Here is a 22,074-nt window from a genome sequence, read left to right on the forward strand (position 1 = left end):
TCTTCTTCTCCTCCACCTCGAGCTTCACACCAATAGGGTCAGCTGCAACTGGATCTTTGGCTTTGACAAACTTCACTTCTTTGGTGACATTTCCAGTTGAACTACTTCCTCCGCTATATCCCAGTCCGGATTTGTCTGAGAAGCTCTTTTGAGAAGATATAACATCGTCAAGCTTCTTGATGGTGACCCTCTCTATTTTTGCATTTGCTTGAACAACCTCACTTTCAAGAAATCTCACTTTAGTGTAAGCTTCGGAGAGCTCACCATTCAAAGTTTCAATCTCGCATTTGGCCTCCCTATACCGGATTAGGAGACTTTTGTAGTCCTCCTCATCCTTCTTCATCTTTCTCACAGCAGCCTTGGCCACCTTTGTGTATTCACCAGATTTCTCCAAAAGTGAGTTGTAATTTTCTTGAAGAGTTGCAGTGCTTTCTTCTTCTTCAGCTTCCGATTCTTCAACAATTCCTAGTGAGTCATCCTCACTATGTTCTCCAAGGTCTTGAACAAGCAAATTCAATTCATCCGAAGACTCAACATGAGCAATAGTCATGAAAGCTGAATAGTTCCCTTCTCCATCACAGCTCTCTTCAGATTCTGAGTCGGACGAGTCTGAATCACTCAAGGTCGTGGCATACACCTTGCCTTTTGATTTCAAATAATTAGGACATTCCTTCTTGAAGTGTCCATGCCCGTTGCATTCAAAACAAGTAACACCTTGTGTGGATTGGGATTCTTTTCCATCTTTGCTTTTGAAATCCCTCTTCTCCCTTCCAGAATTTTGGAAATTTCTCTTATCATCAAATTTCCCATTGTTTTTGAATTTCAAAAACTTCTTGAAATTTTTAACAAGATAGGCTACATCCTTGTCCACCATATCTTCTCCCGACGAGCCTTGATCTTCCACCTTCTCATTAGTGGTCTTTAGAGTAAGGGATTTGCCCTTCCGTTGATTTGGCAGCGACATTTCATAGGTCTGTAGAGAACCAACCAGCTCCTGCACCTTGATGTCGTCAAGATCCTTGCTCTCTTCAATAGCTGTCACTTTGGCACGGAAGCTTTCCGGCAATGATCGAAGGATCTTCCTTACAATCTTAGAGTCCTCCATCTTCTCCCCCAAGTTAAACTTACTGACAACCACTTCATTCAACTTTCCATAGAAAGAGTCGAAAGACTCATCCTCACTCATCTTGAGCTCCTCAAACCGAGTGGTCAGCATTTGTAACTTGGTATCTTTCACCTTCTTCGTGCCTTCATAAGTTGTTTCCAGAATCTCCCATGCATCTTTGGCAATAGTAATGTGAGAAATCCTGTGAAATTCATTTGGAGACACACCACAGAAAATAGCATTTAGTGCTTTACTGTTAGCATTAGATGCAGCAAGTGCTGCCTTATCCCATGTGGATTTGGCTGCCTCAGGTTTGGCCCAACCAATCTCAACAGCATCCCACACGGATTCATCAATAGAGCATAAAAAAGCTCTCATACGAACCTTCCAAAATGCATAATTACTTCCATCAAAATATGGAGGTGCATTAAGGGATTGAGACCTATCCATCTCAAAAAGAAAGGGGGTCAAGGATCACACAGTGGTGATGAAACCAAACAGCTGTGTACCCGCTCTGATACCAATTGAAAGTTCAAAAACGTGTACAAAAACACTTTTGAACGTTTAGACCCCCAAAAACCAATTTAATCAACACACGCAATATGTTAAACAACTAGTGTGCGGAAACTTAACATATGCTATAACATGGAATTGATTAAACAACTATCTAAGCCACAACAAAATAAACCACAGCAGATAATGTAAAGGCAGAGATAGAGAGGAAGGAAGATGCAAACACAGCGATAACACCAGATATGTTATCGAAGAGGAAACCGAAGACCTCGGCGAAAAACCTCTCCGCCGCCCTCCAAGCGGTAATCAATCCACTAGAAAATACAGTTGGGATACAAGGACAGCAATAGACCCTCCAAGCCTAATCTACCCAATGCACCTAAGCCCTCCAAGCTTCTTGCTCCAACGAGGTTGCGCCGAACCTTTTTCTTTTCTAGCTTTCCGGATTCCGCTACTACACCGTAGCATCAACCAATGAATATTGGCTCCTTCCTAACTGCTTCCCAGAACTCCAAACGTCTGTCTCACAGAGATGATAATGGTGAGAACCAGGTTTGGTATAATGGCCTCTCAAGGATTTGACAATGGAGAGGAAGAGAGTGAGGGAATTTGATGAGACTCTAAGGTAGAGATTGTGGGTGAAACAATCTGGTTTTTCTTTAGGGTTTCTCTCTCAAAATTCTCTCTGGAAGCTCTCTTTCAATCGTGGGTTAAAAGGGTATTTATACTGAAGTGAAGAGGAATGCGAAACGTCAGGTTTTTCCAAAACAGGGGTGGCTCGCGGCTTGACCTTGCGGCTTGACTAAGTCGCGAGTTCTAGTCGCGAGTTAACCGTATGGCCAGTTGTCCTGTTTTGTCCTGTAGTGCTCCAGCTAGCATGACTGTTCATCTTCCAGCATGCTTGGCACGTGTGCATCTTCTGGCGGGTTGAAGCCGCGAGTCCAGCCGCGAGTCCCAGCCGCGACACTCTGTTTTCTTGCACACTTTTGAGCAATCTTCACACTATCTCACTCACTACCCTTACAACAATCCCACTTAAATACAGGGTTACTAAATGCTGAATTACAAGCAAATTTGGCACGGAATAAAGCCAATTAGATGGTTGAATAAATTCAACCTTACAGAAGGGGATCTTTGGCTCATGCCAACGGCGTGACCATCTTGGGGAAGAGTGAGATTTGAAGTTGACATGGACACCCAGCACTTGCACAAAAGGGAGATAGTGACCTTCTACGGTCATATGCTATAGAACCCCCCTTATTAGCTGAGCTTGTGTTGGACCATTGTTGAGGACACGTGTATCACTCCTAACATCCTCAGTGCCCCTTTCCTTGTCCATGGTTTGCTCCCCACGTAGTAGCAGAGCCACCCTTCATTTGACTACCCTGACATTGGCGTGCTTTTTCTCTCCCCTAGCCATAGTATAGTATAATACCTAAAATAGGTGAATAAGGGTTTGACACTAGTCATGATGTACCTTATAACATTCCTTGTACTATAAAAGGAACATGTTGCGGAATAATTAGGGCAAGAACCTAGAGAAAACAAGTGGAAGAGCTAAAAAGTTTGTGTAGGAAAGTGACGTAAAGAGAAAAAGGCTTTCATTGAGAAAGAACATCACCACTATATAAAGACCTTCATTTTCACATAATAGAGAGCTCTAAAAAGTGAGGGACATTCTCCCCTTGCTCACCAATGGTTTTTCATCCCTTTCGAAGGGTTTTTTGTGTACTATCCCATGCCTTCTTTACTTTCCATGTTATGCTTTCCTTTTCTCTCAATGTTTAAAACTTCCATTATAGTGTTTTAAGCCTTTTCACTTAAATGTGCTGTTAGATGCATCACCCATTCTCTCACATAGTTCTGATAATCTAACTTGCAGGTACATTTTTGGGGACTTCGCTAGGGAGAATCTCTGGTTATTTTTCCTTCTAGTTATATTCTGTTTGTCCTCTTTACACTCCTATATTTGGTTGTCTTTCTCATTGGCTATTCAATGCCTCCAAGAAAGAACGCAGGCACTTAAGCTGGTTTAGGTGAAAACCAACAAGCAAAACCAAGCATGGACCATGTTTCCATACACACTGAGGGCACAGAATTGTTTGAGGAGGTTAGACAGCCTGGTAATAGGGACCTTGTGGTAGGAATTGAGGACCTTCAACGTTCTCAGGTCACTATGTGGGCAGAGTTCCAATCCTTATGCCAAAGGACATCTACCCCTCAAACCCCACAAGGAGGCCAAGGACCTTAGGGAGAGACCGAAAGGTCAAATCTTGTTCCGCCCCAGAACCAAGATCCACTTCTTAACCAAAAGGCACCCCCACAGCCCGAGGGAGCTTAAGCAACTCCCTATTTAACTAGGGAGGATATTGTAGCCATTTTACTTGAAGCTAGAAAGGAAGAGAGTTTTGCTTACATTGACGCGAGACCTCTTTATCCTGAAGAAATGGCTAGAAAACCCTACCCCGCTAACTACACACCTCTTATCTTTCCTAAGTGTGATGGTATGATTTGGAATGCTAAAGACCATATCAGGAAGTATGTCGATGCTCTGACAACTCATTCTCATGACCATGAGTTGAGACTTAAGGAGTTTTCCAAGTCCTTGGAAGTTTAAGTCTTTACTTGGTATACCAGCCTTTTGCCAAGATCGGTTTTAAGTTAGAATGACATGGCTACCCCATAAAGAAATTCTTCGCTTTAGATGAAAAGCTTACTCTATCAGATTTGCAGCAGGAAAGGCAGAGGATATTTGAAGGTTATTGGACTATATCCATAGGTTTAGGGGCCTATCCTTGATATGCTATGATCCTGTAGATGAGGAAAGATTGGTGGATATTTGCATTGCTGGCATGTTGTATGAGTACAACCCTTAATTGGAGAACTTACAGATCCCAAGTTTCACAAGGTTGGTGGAGGCATCTAGGAGGACAAGTATGTCAGTGAGGAAGCCTTCCAAGGGCTTGACTTCACAGACCTTGAGTTCTCCTAAGCAACCCTAGAAGTAGGAAAGCAAATATGTGGAAGTAGCTGTGGTAGAGGAGCCAAAGAAAGCCACCAAAGGTAGGAAAATGGAGAGAAGTGGTATTCCTCCCCCTTTTTCTGTCTCAATAGAAGAGCCATTTAGCATCTTAGATGCCTAGGTGAAAGATTGTGTGGTGGTCTTGCCTAAGTGCAAACATGAGCCAATAGAGGAGGAAAAGTAAGGTGCGCTTTAATGTAGGTATAACAAAAGGAGTGACTACCACACCATGGATTGCTACGCTCTGAGAAACATATTCCATGAAAAGGTGGCCAAGGGTGATTTGGTCATCAAGAATGGGAAGCGTAAAAACCAAAGGATGCATAGACCCGAGGTAGAAATGACCTTTTTCATAGGTTGTGAGGACCCTATGGAAGAAAAGGCTGGGAGTGTGGCCAGTAGTAATGTTGCACCCCTGCCGTTGCAAGATGAAGAAATGACGTTGAGAATCCAGTAGGATGATAAAGTTCATTCCTTTCTCGAGGGAATAGGTCTCAGGCCATTAGTTATAAGGGATGAAACTCAGACCTTGACTTGAGTGGTGTAAAGAAGCCAGAGAGTGGTTGCTTTCGAGGGAAGCTTATTGCAAGTAGCATATTAGGAGACCAAGGAATCAATGACCTTCTCTTCTAGGGATTTAACCAACTGAGTTGTGGATGGTGAAAGGTGTATGTCATTGCTTTCTTAGGAGCCTCTCAAATCAAGAAGGCCTTAGTGGATGCTAGTGCTTCCACCAACATCTTGCCCTTCTTGACATTGGATGCCTTGGGCATTCCACGAGAAAGAATCATTTGAGAGCCACTACAAATGGCAGGGATAGGGTCATTGCAGTAGTGCACTTTGGGGCATGTATCTTTGGATTTAAGGGTGGGGTATATCAAGGCACGAAGTATCATGCATGTTATGGATGGTGATACTTCATACCACATTATTTTGGGCTAGCCTTGGCTCAAAGCGCGCAAAGTTGTGGCTTCTACATATCACTAATGCGTAAAGGCTGTTTGGAGAGGTAGGTTTGTGCCCGTTGAGGCCACCAGAATGCCTTATGATAGAACATAATTCCATTATGCAAAGGCAGCTTTGTATCAAGAGTTTTAGCCTGAGGGAGAGAATAGGATCCTTCCTTTCAATGCCATTATTTTAGAAAGGGAGGAAGAAGATGATGGAGAGGTTGTAAAGCTTGTGAGACCTCCTAATATAAGGAGGATCACCAAGCTTGATGGCATGGTGGTGACGGTCAAAGGAAGGGGGTCGGGAGAATGGCAGGCCCAATATCTTTAGCCTTATTCGACAGCCAAAAGGGAAGCACGTAGCTGAAGAATCCTTGAGAAAAGCCCCTGATTGTATGAACAACATTTGCAAGAGCGTCCAAGAAGAACTTGTGGTCAATCTTAGCAAGGAAGGAGAAGAAAGAGTGGTCAAGATATGCAAAGGTTTACCAGAAGAAGAAAAGAGAAGGTTGATATCTTTGTTGAGGGAATACGGAGAAGTTTTTACCTGGAAATATGAAAAAATGCCAGGCTTAGATCCAAAGCTAGTGACACCCAAGCTGAATGTCGATCCCAAGGCCAAGCATGTAAAGCAGCTAGCCAAGAAGTACAACTTGGATGTTGAAGAGAAGATCAAGGTTGAGGTGATCAAGCTCTTGAAAGCAAGGTTCATAGAGGAGATCAAGTGTCCAGAATAGTTAGCCAACATAGTTCCTATGAAGAAGAAATGCGGGTAGATAAGGATATGTGTGGACTTTAGAGACCTTAACAAGGCCAATCCTAAAGATGAGTTCCCACTGCCCAATGTTGACATTTTGGTGGATGTAGTTGCTGGTCATGAATGCTTCTCCTTTATGGATGGTTACAATGGTTACAACTAGATCTTCATGGAGCTAGTAGATGCTCAAAAGACCACCTTCAAGACACCTTTTGGGAACTATTACTACAAGATGATGCCTTTTAGATTGAAGAATACTGGTGCTACCTATCAGAGAACCATGACCTTGATTTTTGCTGATATGTTGCATAAATAGGTGGAGGATTATGTCAGTGATCTAGTGCTAAAAGCGAGGAACCCAGTTGAGCACTTATTGCACCTAAGACAAGTTTTCGAAAGTTGCAGGGAGTATAACTTGAGGATGAACCCTTTAAAGTGTACCTTTGGGTTGTCTTTAGGGAAGTTCCTAAGGTTCCTTGTCCACCAAAGGGGGATCGATTTAGATCCCACTAAAGCTAAGGCAATAGCTGCACTTACCCTGCTAGCAACCTTGAAGGAATTAATGAGCTTCGTGGGAAAAGTGTCCTATTTGAGAAGGTTTATTCCAGGGTTGGCTAAAATGTTAAAGCCTTTGGTTGAACAAACCAAGAAAAGAACCGCTTTTTTGTGGTATGATTAATATGAGAAAGCATTTAGGAAGATACAATCTATTCTAGCAAATCCTCATACCATGGTTGCTCCATCACTTGGCAAGCCTCTTTTGTTATACATAGCCAACATAGAGCAATCATTGGGAGCATTGGTGGCCCAGGATCAAGAGGGTATGGAGAAGCCAGTATATTATATTAGCAGGCTCATGAAGGGACCAAAGATAAGGTACTCCACGACTGAAAAGGTATGTCTATCCTTAGCTTTTATTGTGTCTAAATTCAATCATTACTTTCTAGGGCATCGTATATAGTTGGTGACCAAGAGTAATCCTGTGAAATACCTTGTGACCCACCCTCAATTGTCAGGGAGAATGGCTTAATGGGCCATCCTGACATTGTGCCATGATATCAAGTGCATAAGGTCATCCACCATTAAGGGGCAAGCAGTGGCTAGCTTGCTAGACAACTTCCTAAGGACAAGTGTTTTCTCACTTCCCCACCAAGAAGTTTTGGTGACAGAGGAGCAAGAATGGTCTATGCACTTCGATGGCTCATCTACCTTCCAGGGAAGGGAATAGGGGTGGTGTTGAAGTCACTAGGGGAAGAACACACATTCGCCTACAAGTTGTATTTCCCCTGTTCAAACAATGAAGCAGAATATGAAGCCCTAGTAGTGGGATTGAAGGCTGCCAAGAGACTTGGCATAAAAAGGTTTAAAGTATTTAAGGATTCCGAGTAAGTCATTATGCAAGTTGAGGGAACCTATGGGGTGAAGAATCCTAGCTTGGCTGCATACAGGGCCACAACAAAGGAACTTATGAAACACTTCACCTCCATAGAAAGAGAAGATGACAATTCAGGTGGAGAAATAGCCCGGCTTAATTAAAGGTGGGTTATGCCTCCTAAAAGATTGGCAAGAACCCTTATTAAAGGCAATGATCCAAGGAAGGGACATTAGGTCAAGTTTGCCATCAAATGTGAAAAACTTCCTCAAGATTAATGGGGACTTGTTTTTTAGAGGGGCAAAATGTTTACTTATGAAGTGTGTCTCGAGGCAAGAAGGGCTAATTACACCATGATATTTTTGGGGGTGAACCTGGATGTCAGTCTATATGAAAGATTGTAGAGGTTAGGGGTTTTTGGCCAGAGATGGCCAGTGAAGCCAAGGAAGTGCAGAGAGATTGCAAGACTTGTTCCATTATACCCCTAGATCAAGTAGAAGTGTTACATGGTGATGTACAAGAAGAAGATTGGTAGGATCTGTACCTGAGATACCTTTTAAAGAGTGTACTACCTCCTGATCGGTTGAAGAAGGAAAAGCTGAATGGGAAGCTATTCAAGAGGAGCTTCCAAGGGAAATGGTTGGTGTGCATTTCTAACAAGGAGGTAAAGGGTATTCTCTAAGATTTGCATGAGGGGGAGCCATCAGAACACCCTGGCGGTAGAAAGCTAGGGCAAATGGCTTTGCACCAGGGATACTACTAGCCTACCATACAAAGAGAAGCCCAAGATTTCGCCAAGAAATGTCAAGAATGTCAAAGCCCATGAATCTCTCATCATTTTTAGTTTTGACATGCAATAAAGAGGCCTAAGATTAGGGAGATTCATTTTGACTTGTAGGATCTTGGATGCTAGGTCCATAGTATATTTGTTACGTTTGGCCCAAGAATTTATTTCTCAAGAGGCCTTTGATTTTGGGCTTATGATAGCAAATAGGATATGATCCTATGAACCTTTCAAGTTAAGACATACCTTTGGATTTTGGGATAAGCCTTTTATATGTGAGAACTCCTTTTCTTTTCATCCTCTTCCTCATTCTCTCACCCCTTCATATCAGACTTAGAAAAATCCGCTCTTCCCTAAGAACTCTCTCATCTTCTCCAATGGCACCTAAGACCAAAACCAAGAAAACCTCTTATGTGATTTCCGGCAAAGTCATCAATCTCACCCACTGGGATGGGGCCACAAGGCTAACAGAGTCTCCTCCATTGACTTTCAGGCCACAAAACCACCTCTCAGAGGGTGCACGGGCTGGATTGGTAAGTTTTTCAAACTTTTTCCATTTTCAAGTTTTTCTTTGATCTTCTGTTTTAATTCGTTTTGGACTTGTAAATGCTTGGGTTTTGTTGTGGGATGGGTCTAGATGAAATCCTGATTTCCTAGGAGGGGTAGGAACATGTTTAGGATGATTTTGATTCATAGCACGCTTGAAACTATCGAATGAACCATTCTACTTGTGTTCATGTGTGCGCATACACGTGCATATGTGCGTAGGTGGCTTCATGCATACGCATCCACTCTTCATGCGTACGCATCTGTGTTCATTAGTTCATTATGGGTGCATGCTACAACATGCATATGCACATAGGACCTTACGTATGCATACACGAGACCTGCGTACGTATATTGGTACTCATAAACCTCATTTTTTGTCCAATTTGATTTTTTTCACCCATTTTTCATATCCAATCATGATTCTTATGCTCTTTTTCATCCTCTTTTGCAGGTCTTACCACCTTTCATGGGTAGGGGTAGTATTAGCCGTATTTCTTCATGGTATAGGGCCCTAACCAAGGATACAAAGGCCTTGGTGTACGCAGCCAGCTTCGAACCTGTCGTTCATTTGCTTCTAGAGGGTTCTGCCAGTGGCATTCTGGTGTAGACACTAGCTAAGAGGTGGTGAGATGCCACCCACACCTTCCACATTGCCGAGAGGGAGATGACAGTAACTCCTCATGATTTTCATCGGATGATGGGTTTGAGATTTGATGGCCCCCCTCATTGATGTGGAGGGTGTAGGCACTCGAGCGAGAGCATTCACTATTTCGATCTAGAGGCCGACTAAAGGCCTTATTCTCAGGCGACACTTGATGATTATGCTCGGATGGTTAAGGCATTCTTGTTGTATCTACTAGGGGCATATCTCTTCGCCAATGGAAGATAGATCGTATCCTTGAGGTGACTGGCCCTCTTTCGTGACTTCAAGCATGCTTGGAAGGCGAACTGGGGCTAGGCTTGCCCTGCCTACCTCTTTTCGGTCCTGGATACTTTGAGCCAAGGGACTCTATGTCAGCCGGTGGGACCTTAGAAGCTCTTTGAGGTTAGACCTTTTTTCTTTTTCTTTTGTAGTTTCACCAATTGTACTTCGTACTCTTGCAAACTGTATTTGTTCATGTCATCTGAGTTTACAAACTGCGTTTCATGCTTTTGCAATTATTCCTAATTTTCTTGTAAACTATCATCTTGCGAACTGTCATCTTGCAAACTATATCTCTGTCTTGCAAACTACATCTTGTTTTCTTGCAAAATGTCATCTTGTATCTTGCAAACTGTGTCTTATTTTCTTGCAAACTGCATCTCTGTCTTGAAAACTATCATCTTGCAAATTGCATCTTGTTTTCTTGTAGACTATCATCTTGCAGTGTTAGGCCTTGAACTATGGCCTTGTCACCCGCAGTGCAGATGTGGACCTGAAGAACTTCCCCTCGGTCCAGGCTCATCTCAACAACCTTTCTTCTGAAGATGTGAGTAAAATTCTTCTTTCCTAGCTGTCATTGCATGTTTGAAAGGTTTTCTCTCTAACCATGAGTGCTTTTTACAAGTCATTTGGGGGCTTTGGTTGGGTGTCCCTCCCATTACTGACCCTGGTCTAGAGTCGATTGCCATTATCTCTTCTACGGCTACCTAACCCTTGGAAGGTGCTGGTTTGAGGATTCTCTACTTGGCTGAAAGGGCTTTTTGTCAGCTGGCAGGTGTGAAAATGCCTCAAGTTCCAATGGATCCTCCCTTGTTCATGCTTGCCCTGCTCTCAATGACTGATGCTGAGTATCAAATGTGGAGGAGCGGCATTCCCTATGCTGAGCGGCTTATAGGCGACCTTGATTATGGAGAGTTCAGTGAGACTTGCCTCATGCCTTCCTTCCCAATTGGAGTATGTATCCTCTCTCTTTCCTCTTTGTTTTCTCTTTATCTTGCATATGTTGCATGTGATGATGCTCAATGTGGTAATCATGCTAGGATGTGGCTAGTTCTGCCATGGGTGGCCCTGTTAACCCTTCCCATTTGCCTTGGTAAATCTTTACTTATGGTTTTGATGGCTTTGCTTGGGAGCTTCTTGTGGGACAAAACCCAAATGTCATGGGTTATCCTTTCCCTTTGAGTATATAAGCAATGAGTTCTCTTTATCCTTGTCTTCCTTTATCCTTCTTCCTTTCTTCTCTCTTTTTTCTGCACCCTTCTGGCTTGCCTTAACACTGTCTTTTTTTCAAATCTAGCCTATTGCGACAGAGCACAAGGAGCTTGTTTGGCTCACTGGGAACCTCTAGTTAGAGGTGTCCGAGTATTTTAGGTAGATCTACCAGCCTAGAGGGTATGCCTACCTGAGTGACGATGATGATGACGGTGATAACCTTGAGATGACTCTAAGCTATCAGCTGAGGAAGAGGTACTACCGATGATGGCCCTGTAGTTTAGACACAAGCACAAACAGACACGGCATAGCATATTTCTAAGTCTTTTTTCTTTTTCTCTTTTAGCATATATATCTTCCACACTTTAGATTTTATTTAAGACATTGGGTTATATTTTAAGAATATCTTTATATTTTTTGCTTTTATTTTAGGACATGTACTTATTTTACTAATTAAGGGAACTTTGGATATGTATTTATTTTATTCTATCTTGCTTTTTCTTTTTCTTTTCCTCTTTGATGCATGAAAATCTAAGCATGAATCTGTCTCGATGTGGATTAACAAGCTTAATTTCAATTTCAAAGATGCTCTAATCTCCCTTGGCCTTTTTTTTTTTTTTTTTTTTAATTTCTTTCTTTCATCAAATCAAAGTGAATTAGCCTCATCTGCTAGTAGCCATTAAATTTCGGATTCCTACTCGGCATGTTTTTAAATTTAACAGTGTGAAATTATGCCTAACTCTTGAAGAATTTGGTGCAATCATGGGAGAACACGACTTCGGTGCTATCATTCTTCCTACTCTCAAGGAAGATCTTTCTGACCTAGCTCATCGACTCTTAGTGGTTACTCTAGCTATGGCTAAGAGATGGTGCAAGTCCAACAAATTGAATGCTTTCATGGCCGAGGCAAAGCGCTTTCATCATCTCAACGCTTTTTGCCTTTGCATTCTTGCATGGTTCTTTTTCGTGCATAAAACACTTCGTGTGGATCCGGGTATACTCCATGTGGTCATGAATCCAGGAAGTGGGAGCCCAATGACCATCGTTTTGATTGAAACCCTCAATGGTTTGGATGCTATTCATAGGGAGGAAGTAACATTCTTTGTGGGGAGTCCCCTTCTTCAGGTATGATCCCTAATTTTTCCCTAGGTTCTTAACCTAGCAGGATTCCTCTAATTTTTGCATGGATTGGCTTTTAGTTTTTAACCCATTGAGGCTTCTTATATCATCTTTGAATATTTCTCTTTTTTACTTTTTCTTTCTTTTTTTCATCTCTCCATTTTCCACTCAATACTCATGCTCTCCCCCCCCCCCCCCTCATATATGGCTATATGAGAAGCTCAAATTGAATTTCCCCCCCATTGTTTCTCCTAGTTGGTATCAACCAAAGCATTACCGTAATCGCAAGCTCAAAGATAAAGAGATGGATCTCGCTCAGCTTACTGAAATCTTGAAGCATCTTACTTCTTTAGATGTCCAATGGGTGGTAAAGTGGTGGTGCATTAAGGCCATGTCTAGTTGTGATATCAAGAAAAACCAGGTACCTTTGGTTGGGCTTTGTCATTGTTCTTATTATCCTACATGTCACATTACATAGAAATTTGATGACCGTTAAAGGGTACCTTGTGGCTTTGGTTCTTTTCATAACTTAGCATTCACTAAGAGAATCTTGGGTAGAATCCATGAGACTTGGCTGTAAAGGGCAATGAATAGGGACATCAATTTTCCTCAGTTTCTCCATCCAACTTCGGGATACAAGGATTGACTATACATTGATATGAGAGTAGTCCATAAGGAAGAGAATGATCACAAGAAATCCAACAAAAAGAAAAAGATTGAGTGACTACTTTGATATGTCCCAAATTTTACTTTTCTACACTTTATTATTCTATGTCTTTTTATTTGAGTTAATAAAAGATTGGAAGATTCCAAATCCCCTATGAAACGATTATTATCTTTCAATTTGAGCAATGAGAGAATCAACTATTTTATTATCTTTGCTTATTGTCTTTATTTTCCTTTTCTTTCTTCTTTTTTTATTTTTTATTTTTTCTATGCCATGTAATTTTTTCCCATGACGTCCTTGTAGGAATTTTTGCTATGCCCATGGTCTTTTCCCCTAAGCCTAGATCACTCTTTCGGGTTTTCAACCTAGCAGGGTCTCTTTGCCTTAACTTTTTCCTAGGCCGCCCTTTCAGGTTTTCAACCCAACAGGCATTTTTTTTTTCCAAATGTTATACTTTCGAAGCTTGTCCATGTTGATTGGATGAAGCATCTGTTCTCCATCCAAATCTATAATTCTTGTAGCACTTCCTAACATGATCTTCTTGATAACAAAAGAAACACATCTTGGCTTCATCTTTACTCTTGGATCAAAAGTTTCACCTCTAAGCACCTTTAAGATTAGATTTCCCTCCTTAAGGTTCATTGGTTTCACCTTCTTGTTAAATGCTCTAGCAATCCTTTTTTGGTAACCTTATGCATGGTATTGGGCTTTCTTCTTCTTCTTATCTATCAAGGCTAACTGTTCATATCTTTCTCTCATCCAATCCTCTTCTAGGACCTCGGTCCCCACCAATACTCTCAAAGATTGTATCTCCACTTCAATGGGAAGTACTGTTTCACACCCATAAACCAAAGAGTAGGTAGTTGCCCCAGTTGATGCACGAATAGAAGTCCTATAACCCCACAAGGAAAATGGAAGCTTCTTGGCCCAATCCTTATATGTCACTACCATCTGAGCTAGGATGTTCTTGATATTCTTGTTAGTTGCTTCTACAGCCCCATTAGTCTGTGGTCGATATGGTGAAGACTTGTGATGGTCAATGTTGTTCAACTCCATGATCTCATGGACCTCTCCTTCAAAGTGAGAACCATTGTCAGAGATGATCTCTTGTGGCACTCCAAATCAGCAGATGATGTTGTTTTCTATGAATCGGGCCACATGCTTGACTTTTAGTATGGAGTAGGAGGTTATCTCTACCTTTTTGGTGAAGTAATCAATTGCAACTAGGGTGTATTCATGCCCATTCAAGGCCTTAGGAGCTATTCTTCCAATCACATCTATGCCCAATATTGAAAAAGACCATGGAGAGGTCATTCTGTATAGTTTACTCGGTGGCACATGGTACATTTTGTATAGTCATGACAACTTTTCACAATGTCCACACAATTGGTTTCCATAGTATTCCAATAGTATCCAATCCTTAAAATCTTCTTTGCCAACATCCTCCCATTCATTTGAGGACCATAAATCCCTTGGTGGATTTCTTCCACCACTTTTTCAGCTTCTTCTTTCTTCAAACAACGAAGGTGCACCCCGTCACGGGACCTTCTATAGAGCTAACCTCCTCATAGGATGTATTGCAACGCCATCATCCTAACTGAATGATGTTCCTTCTTTCTGGCACCCTTAGGGTAGATTCCTAATTCTAGAAACATCATGATGTCATAAAACAAGGGGTTCCTTCCACTTCTATTGCTAAGAAGGCCAAATCTTCCTTCTCTTTGTGTACCAGTTGATATTTCTATTTGATTTCTAAAGGTCGTGTCCATACTCGTTTGGGTATTTCAATTATGGAGGCCAAAGTAGCCAATGCATTCACAAACTAATACTGAGCTCTAGGGACGATAGTTTATTCAATCCTATCAAAGGTCTTTGTCAATTTATCCAAGTATTGTCAGTAAGGCTTTAAGTGTTCTCCCTGCACCTTTCGTAATTTTTGTGCTTGGGCTATGATCAACATCGAATCCCTAAAGACCTTGGCTTCTTTTACCCTTAGCTCTCGTAGGGCATCCATTCCGGTGATACAAGCCTTGTATTCTACCAAGTTATTGGTTGCTTCAAAGTTCAACTTGATGGCCAAAGGCATATGAGATCCATTGGGGGTAATCAAGAGAACTCCTATCCCATTTCCATATTGGTTCACGGCTCCATCAAAATACAGCTTTCATGCCCCTAGTTCTATATCCAAAGTGCCCTTGTTTGGGAAATTCTTTCTAACACTTTCTCCTTCTATAGGGTTCTTGGCACAAAAGTCTGACATGGCACTTCCCTTAATGGTTTTTCTAGCCACATATTTCAAGTTAAATTTATCCAATAGGATCAACCATCTTGACAATCTTCCGCTTAAGGTAGGCTTCTTAAATAAGTACTTCAAGGGGTTCATTCTAGCAACTATCCATACTTGGAATGGTAGGATGATATGTCTCAATTTCTGTACATCCCATACAAGAGCGAAGCATGATTTCTTAATGGGTGTGTACCTAGTCTTATAGTCATGGAATCTCTTGCTCAAGTAATAGATGGCTCTCTCGTTCTTGTCATCACCTTCTTGCACTAACATGCTTCCTTCTACATCCACTATAATTGAGAGATAGAGGAGTAAAGGTTTCCTAGGTTCTGGAGGTACCAAGATAGGCAAGTAGAGAAGATACTCCTTGATAAGCTCAAAGGCTTTCTAAAACTCATGATTCCATGTATGGGGTTCATTCTTCCTTAAAATTTTGAAGATAGGTTCACAAGTGGAGGTGAGTTTGACGATGAATCGGCTAATGTATTGCAATTGGCCTAGGAATCTTCTTATCTCCTTCTCACTCTTAGGCCGAGGCATTTCCAATATGGCCTTGATCTTAGATGGGTCAACTTCTATCCCTCTATCACTTACTAGGAAGCCTAATAGTTTTCTAGTAGTTACTCTAAAAGTATACTTCTGTGGGTTCAACCTCAATCTATACTCTTTAATCCTTTCCAAGAACTTCCTCAAGTTGGTGATATGACCTCCTCTATCCTTGGACTTATGATTATGTCATCAACATAAACCTATAACTTATTGTGCATCATGTCATGTAATAAGGCTGTGGCCATTCTTTGGTAGGTTGCTCCTGCATCCTTGAGTCCAAATGGCATTACTGTGTAATAATAGATTCCCCATTTGGTGGTGAATGTAGTCTTGTCCATGTCCTTAGGAGCCATCTTTATTTGGTTGTATCCTGAGAAACCATCCATGAAATACATCAAGGTACTACTAGTGGTGTTATCCACTAAGATATCTATGTAAGGCAAAGGGAAATCATCCTTAGGACAAGCCTTGTGTAAGTTTTTAAAGTCTACACACATCATCACTTTCCCATCCTTCTTGGGTACAGGCATAACATTTGCTATCCATTCAGCTTGATGTATGGGTTTGATGAACCCTACTTTCAATTACTAGGTGACTTCCTTTCTGATCTTAAGAAGCTATTCAGTTATCATTTGTCTCAACTTCTGCTTGACAGGCACCATGTGAGAATGAGTATCAATGTGATGTTGTGCTATCTTGGGATCAATGCCATGCATATCTTCATAAGACCATGCAAATACTTCTTGGAATTCAGTGAAAAGTTCTTTAAGATCTTTTCTTTCTTGTTCATTTAATGTTGAGCCAATTTTAATTAAGTGTGGATTCTCATTATCGCCTAAATTAAGAGTTTCAAAAGTTGGTTCCATAGGTTCAATTTTCTTTTTCAATTGTTTATTAGTTTCATTTTCAAATTTATTAGAATCAGTTAAGTGCATAATTTCGATATCATGGGACACATCAAAATAAGCCAAATCAGATTCATCTTATTAAAAATATTGAAAAGTATATTGGAACTTGCATTATAAGAAACCTTTCCCATAATATTAGAAAACCCAATCCAAGTCCAATTATTGTGGACTTTATAGTTGTCACTTCGTTGTCTCCTTATACGGCCATTCTAGGAAGGCCGTGGTTCCATGTGATGGGGGCAGTTCCCTCCACCCTGCATGTGAAGGTTAAGTTCCGCACTGAGTAAGGCATTGCTGTAGTAAGAGGAAGTCAACAGGCGGCCAGACAATGTTTGGTTACCACGGTCGATTGGAAGCACCAGTAAGCTAAACAGAAGGAAACAGCCGATGAGGTCCCTTTATAGCAATTACAAGGGCCTTAAGTGGGAATGGGGGCTAGTTACGTTGAGGAATTAATTAGAGTAAAGATACTATTAGATGTTGATCGGTATTTTCAAATAAGGGCAAGTTTGAGGGATGGGGATAAGGTAGAATCATTGTTATTTCTTATATAGAATGTAGATGTGTTTGCTTGGAGCTCGTATGAGGTGCTTGGGGTTGATCTTGAGTTCATCGTTCACAAGCTTAACGTAGACCTGTTGTTTCCCCCAAAGAAGCAGAAGCCGAAAAGGTCAGCCAAGGAACACGTTGAAGCAATGAGGAAGGAGGTCGGGAGGTTAAAAGAGGCCGGGGAAATAAAAGAAATCTTCTTCCTGGAATGGCCTGGCGAATATCGTGGTGGTCAGGAAGAAGAATGGCAAGTGGAGAGTTTGTGTAGATTTCACGGATTTGAACCGAGCGTGCCCAAAGGACCCGTTCCTTATGCCAAAGATAGATCAATTGGTTGACACCACTTATAGGCACCCGAGGATGAGTTTCCTAGATGCCTTTCAGGGTTACCATCAGATCGCCCTAGCTGTCGAGGACTAGGAGAAGACATCATTCATCTCCCCTGATGCAAACTACCATTAGACTGTGATGCCCTTCGGTTTAAAGAATGCTGGGCAACATATCAACGAATGATGACTAGAATGTTTTGGGACAAAATTAGGCACATGGTTGAGGTGTACATTGACGACATGGTGGTAAAAAGTAAATAAGAGACATAGCATATAAAGTGATGGAGATCAAGGCACCGCGTCGAAGGATCTCGTTCAAGTACCAATTGGGCCGGTTATGAGAGCACAAGCAAAGAAGTTCAAGGATGTACTTAACGGACTCATCCAAGAGTTATAGGCTTAAGCAAATTCGTGGAGGCCCATTGAGCATGATCCATGTGGGCAACAAAAAATCGTCACCTTGATTCAAGTTCTAGAAGGATCCGGTCAAGGCTAAGAATTGGCATGAAATATTTTGGATCTATGTAAAAAACGTTATTCTAGGTTTAGGTGATTTATTTCTTTGTTTTTAGGTGAATTTAATGATTTTTAGGTCAAACTTTATTCCTAATATGGTTAGGTATCAATTAGGAGTTATTTTAGAATATATTTTCTTGTCTGTCAAGTTTTAAGGAGTCCTTAAATAGTCATCTAAGTTTGTAAACGTTTTTCAGACATTATTGATAAAACTTGTGAAGTTTATTCTCTTTGATTCTTTGAAGAACTACTCGAACTTATCAGGAATTCCCGTGGCATTCATCTCGACTTATCAAACGGAGTTTCCACCACCGTTTATGGCGACTTCCTTATACCAAGGTTCTTGTTTGTTATAAACAATGGGTCGAGGTCTCCCATTTAAATCTGTCCATAGAACGATCTAGGGTTCCCTTTCGTTGTCGGGTCTCGTTATTATTGACGGGGTTCACATCATTGGATCTCTAGGGAGTATTTGAAGTGTTTCGACAACATAAGTTGCGCCTGAATGTGGACAAGTGTGCTTTTGGGGTGGGGGTTGGCAAGTTCCTGGGTTATCTGATCACTAACCGTGGGATAGAGGTCAACCCTGATCAGATTAAAGCCGTGCAGCACCTCAGGCCACCAGGCAATCCGAAGGAAGTGTAGGTGTTGGTCGGAATGTTAGCTGCCCTTAATCGGTTCATTTCTAAGTTTGCCGATCGTTGTCATCCATTCTACCAACTTTTGAAGAAGTGGAAGGGGTTCAGGTGGAATGAGAAATGTGAAAGAGCTTTTCAGGATTTGAAGGAGTATTTGATGCAGCCACCCATGTTGATGGCCCCAGAACCTGGGGAAGACTTATTCATATATCTCTCAGTGTTTGATCATGCTGTGAGTGCCTTGCTATTAAGGGATCAAGGGGTGTAATAGCCTATGTATTACATCAGTAAGACCTTGGTTGATGCCGAGACAGGGTATTTACCCTTGGAAAAGTTGGTGTTAGCACTTGTGCACGCTACGAGGAAGTTTCCTCAATATTTTCAAGCTCATATTGTCTATGTCTTGATTGAGTACCCGTTACAGTCATTGCTGAAAAGATCCGACTTTACGGGCCGGATAGCTAAATGGGGGACCCAGCTAGGATCCTTTGATATAAGGTACAGGCCAAGAAGTTTGATGAAGGGCCAAGTTCTTTCCGATTTTGTTGCAGAGTTTTCTCCTAAGAATAAAAGGGAGATGGTTTGTCATGTGGAATGTTGCCTATGGAAGGTATTTGTGGACGGCACATCAAATGCTATGGGCGTTGGAGCCAGGATTGTCATTATCACCCCAGAAGGAATACGGTTAGAGCATTCTTTTAGGTTGGGATTCAAGGCCTCTAACAACGAAGCTGAGTACGAGGCCTTGCTTGCCGGATTAAGAATCGTTTTGGGTATGGGTGCTTGGGATGTAGAGATTTATTTAGATTCTCGGCTAGTGGTTAGCCAAGTATAAGGCAGTTTTGAAGCCCGGGATTCTCGAATGAAGGAGTACTTGGAGGTGGTAAAGCAAGTCATGAGTAAATTTTGTACAACAAAGTTGGCCTAAGTATCTCAGGGACATAACAGACACGCTGGCTTTCTAGCCATGTTGGTATCATCAACGACGGAGGATGTACCTCGGTTAATCAAGGTAGAGCTCATAGCAGAGCCGAGCCATGCTAGATGGACTCGATCATTGACTTCTTAGCCGAGGATCGAGTCCCAGATGACAAAAAGGAAGCTAATAGGGTTCGCCGAGTAGCTACTCGGTATTGGTTGTCAGCAGATCGTAAGCTGTATTGGAGGTCATTTGGGGGGCCATACCTTTTGTGCTTACACCTTGAGCAAGTGAACGAACTTTTGGCTGAGCTACATGGTTGGGTGTGTGGCAGTCATGTAGGGGGACACTCATTGGCACACTAAGCAATGACTCAGGGATTCTGGTGGCCGCATATGTAGAAGGTTGCAGCCGAATATGTGTGGAAATGTGAACGGTGCCAAAAACATGCCCCTTTGATCGACCAACCGGCAGGCCATTTGAACTCGGTCAGCAGCGCTTGGCCCTTTGCACAGTGGGGGCTAGATATTCTTGGTTTGTTTCCCTAGGCCACGGGCAATAAGAGGTTTGTGTTAGTAGTCGTTGACTACTTCACCAAATGGGTGGAGGCAGAGGCACTAGCCAATATTCGGGACGTATATGTTAAAAAGTTCATGTGGAGGAACATAGTCATGAGATTTGGGGTGCCAGACTCTCTTATATCTGATAATGGATTGTAGTTCGACAGTAGGGCCTTTCGCGAGTTTTGTAGTGATCTCGGCATCAAGAACAGGTCCACACCGGCGTATTCTTAGAGCAATGGACAAGCTGAAGCCACTAACAAGGCAATTGTGAATGGATTGAAGAAAAGGCTAGATGGTGCAAAGGGAAGGTAGGCCGAAGAGCTGCCTAACGTTCTGTGGGCATATCGAACAACTCCCAGGAGATCTACAGGAAAGACCCTGATCTCCCTAACGTACGGGGCAGAAGCTGTGATACCAGTTGAGGTAAACTTATGTAGTGCATGAGTTGCAGCATTTACCCCCACCCAGAATGAAAGATTAATGGTAGAATGTTTTGATTAGCTAGAAGAGTACCGAGAAGCTGCAACTACAAGGCTAGCCGAATATCAGCAAAAACTTGCCCGGTGCTACAACCGTGATGTGAAGACGAGGGAATTCAATGCTGGTGACCTAGTGTTATGGAAAGCAGTAGGGAATATATGGGATACAAATGCTAGGAAGTTAGCCTCGACCTGGGAAGGGCCTTATAGGGTAACTGCCATTGCAGGTGCAGGGGCGTACTACTTGGAAGATTTAGATGAAAGGCCACTTCCTCGGCCATGGAATGTCCACAATCTGAAGAAATTTTATCACTAATCATTCATACACAGGGGTGTGAATTAAATGTAATCTTGTATATATGTTTTATTAATTAATATAAAGGTGGTATTTATCTTTGCAGGTGCATTTAGTTTTATTATCGTTAATTCATTAGAGGCGCTACCGGCCAACAAATGCGAAGAAAGTTATGGGGACTGGGGTAGCTTGTTCCATTCTAAGGACAAAAGCCTGCTTCTCGGTTCGATCATTATCACCGAGCAGGTGGAAACCTTACACTAAAGAGTTTTCTATGGACAGAAGCCTGCTTCTCGGTTCGATCATTATCACCGAGCAGGTGGAAACCTTACACTAAGGAGTTTTCTAAGGATAGAAGCCTGCTTCTCGATTCAATCATTATCGCTGAGCAAGTGGAAACTTTATACTAAAAAGTTTTCCAAGGACGAAAGCCTGCTTCTCAGTTCGATCATTATCACCGAGTAGGTGAAAACCTCACACTAAACTGAACAGGTGGAAACCTTGCACTAAAGAGTTTTCTAAGGACAGAAGCCTGCTTCTTAGTTCGATCATTATCACCAAGTAGGTGGAAACCTTACACTAAACCAAACAGGTGGAAACCCTGCACTAAAAATTATCTAAGTGGGGAAACCTACGTCTCGGTTTTCCATGGCCTACATTTTACCCGGGAGGGTAGGCATGTATTAAGTGGAGTTTCAATTACCAATGAGCTAACTCATTTTCCTTTCCAAACCAGCCCCAGACACCATGCATGCCCGAATGTAATCTTTCCTGGAGGAAATGAACTAGTAAGCGGCTTCAATTGTTGACTAGAAGCAAACCGTGATTAAACTACCTGATCATTAGGGGTATATATATATATATATATATATATATATACACTTGCAAAAAAAATAAGAATATAATGAAAGAAACAGCATAATATTAAAACATTCATAAACATGACTAAGGCAAGTGTTTGGTAATTGAACCTTAATCAAACAAAGGCAACATATAAAAATTAAACTAATGTTTTGTCACCATAACTAGGTGACTGTAAAAAAAATTAAACCTGAGAAAAATAATTGTTT

Source organism: Quercus robur, chromosome 1 (assembly GCF_932294415.1).
Source record: "Quercus robur chromosome 1, dhQueRobu3.1, whole genome shotgun sequence".
Taxonomy (NCBI): Eukaryota; Viridiplantae; Streptophyta; class Magnoliopsida; order Fagales; family Fagaceae; genus Quercus; species Quercus robur.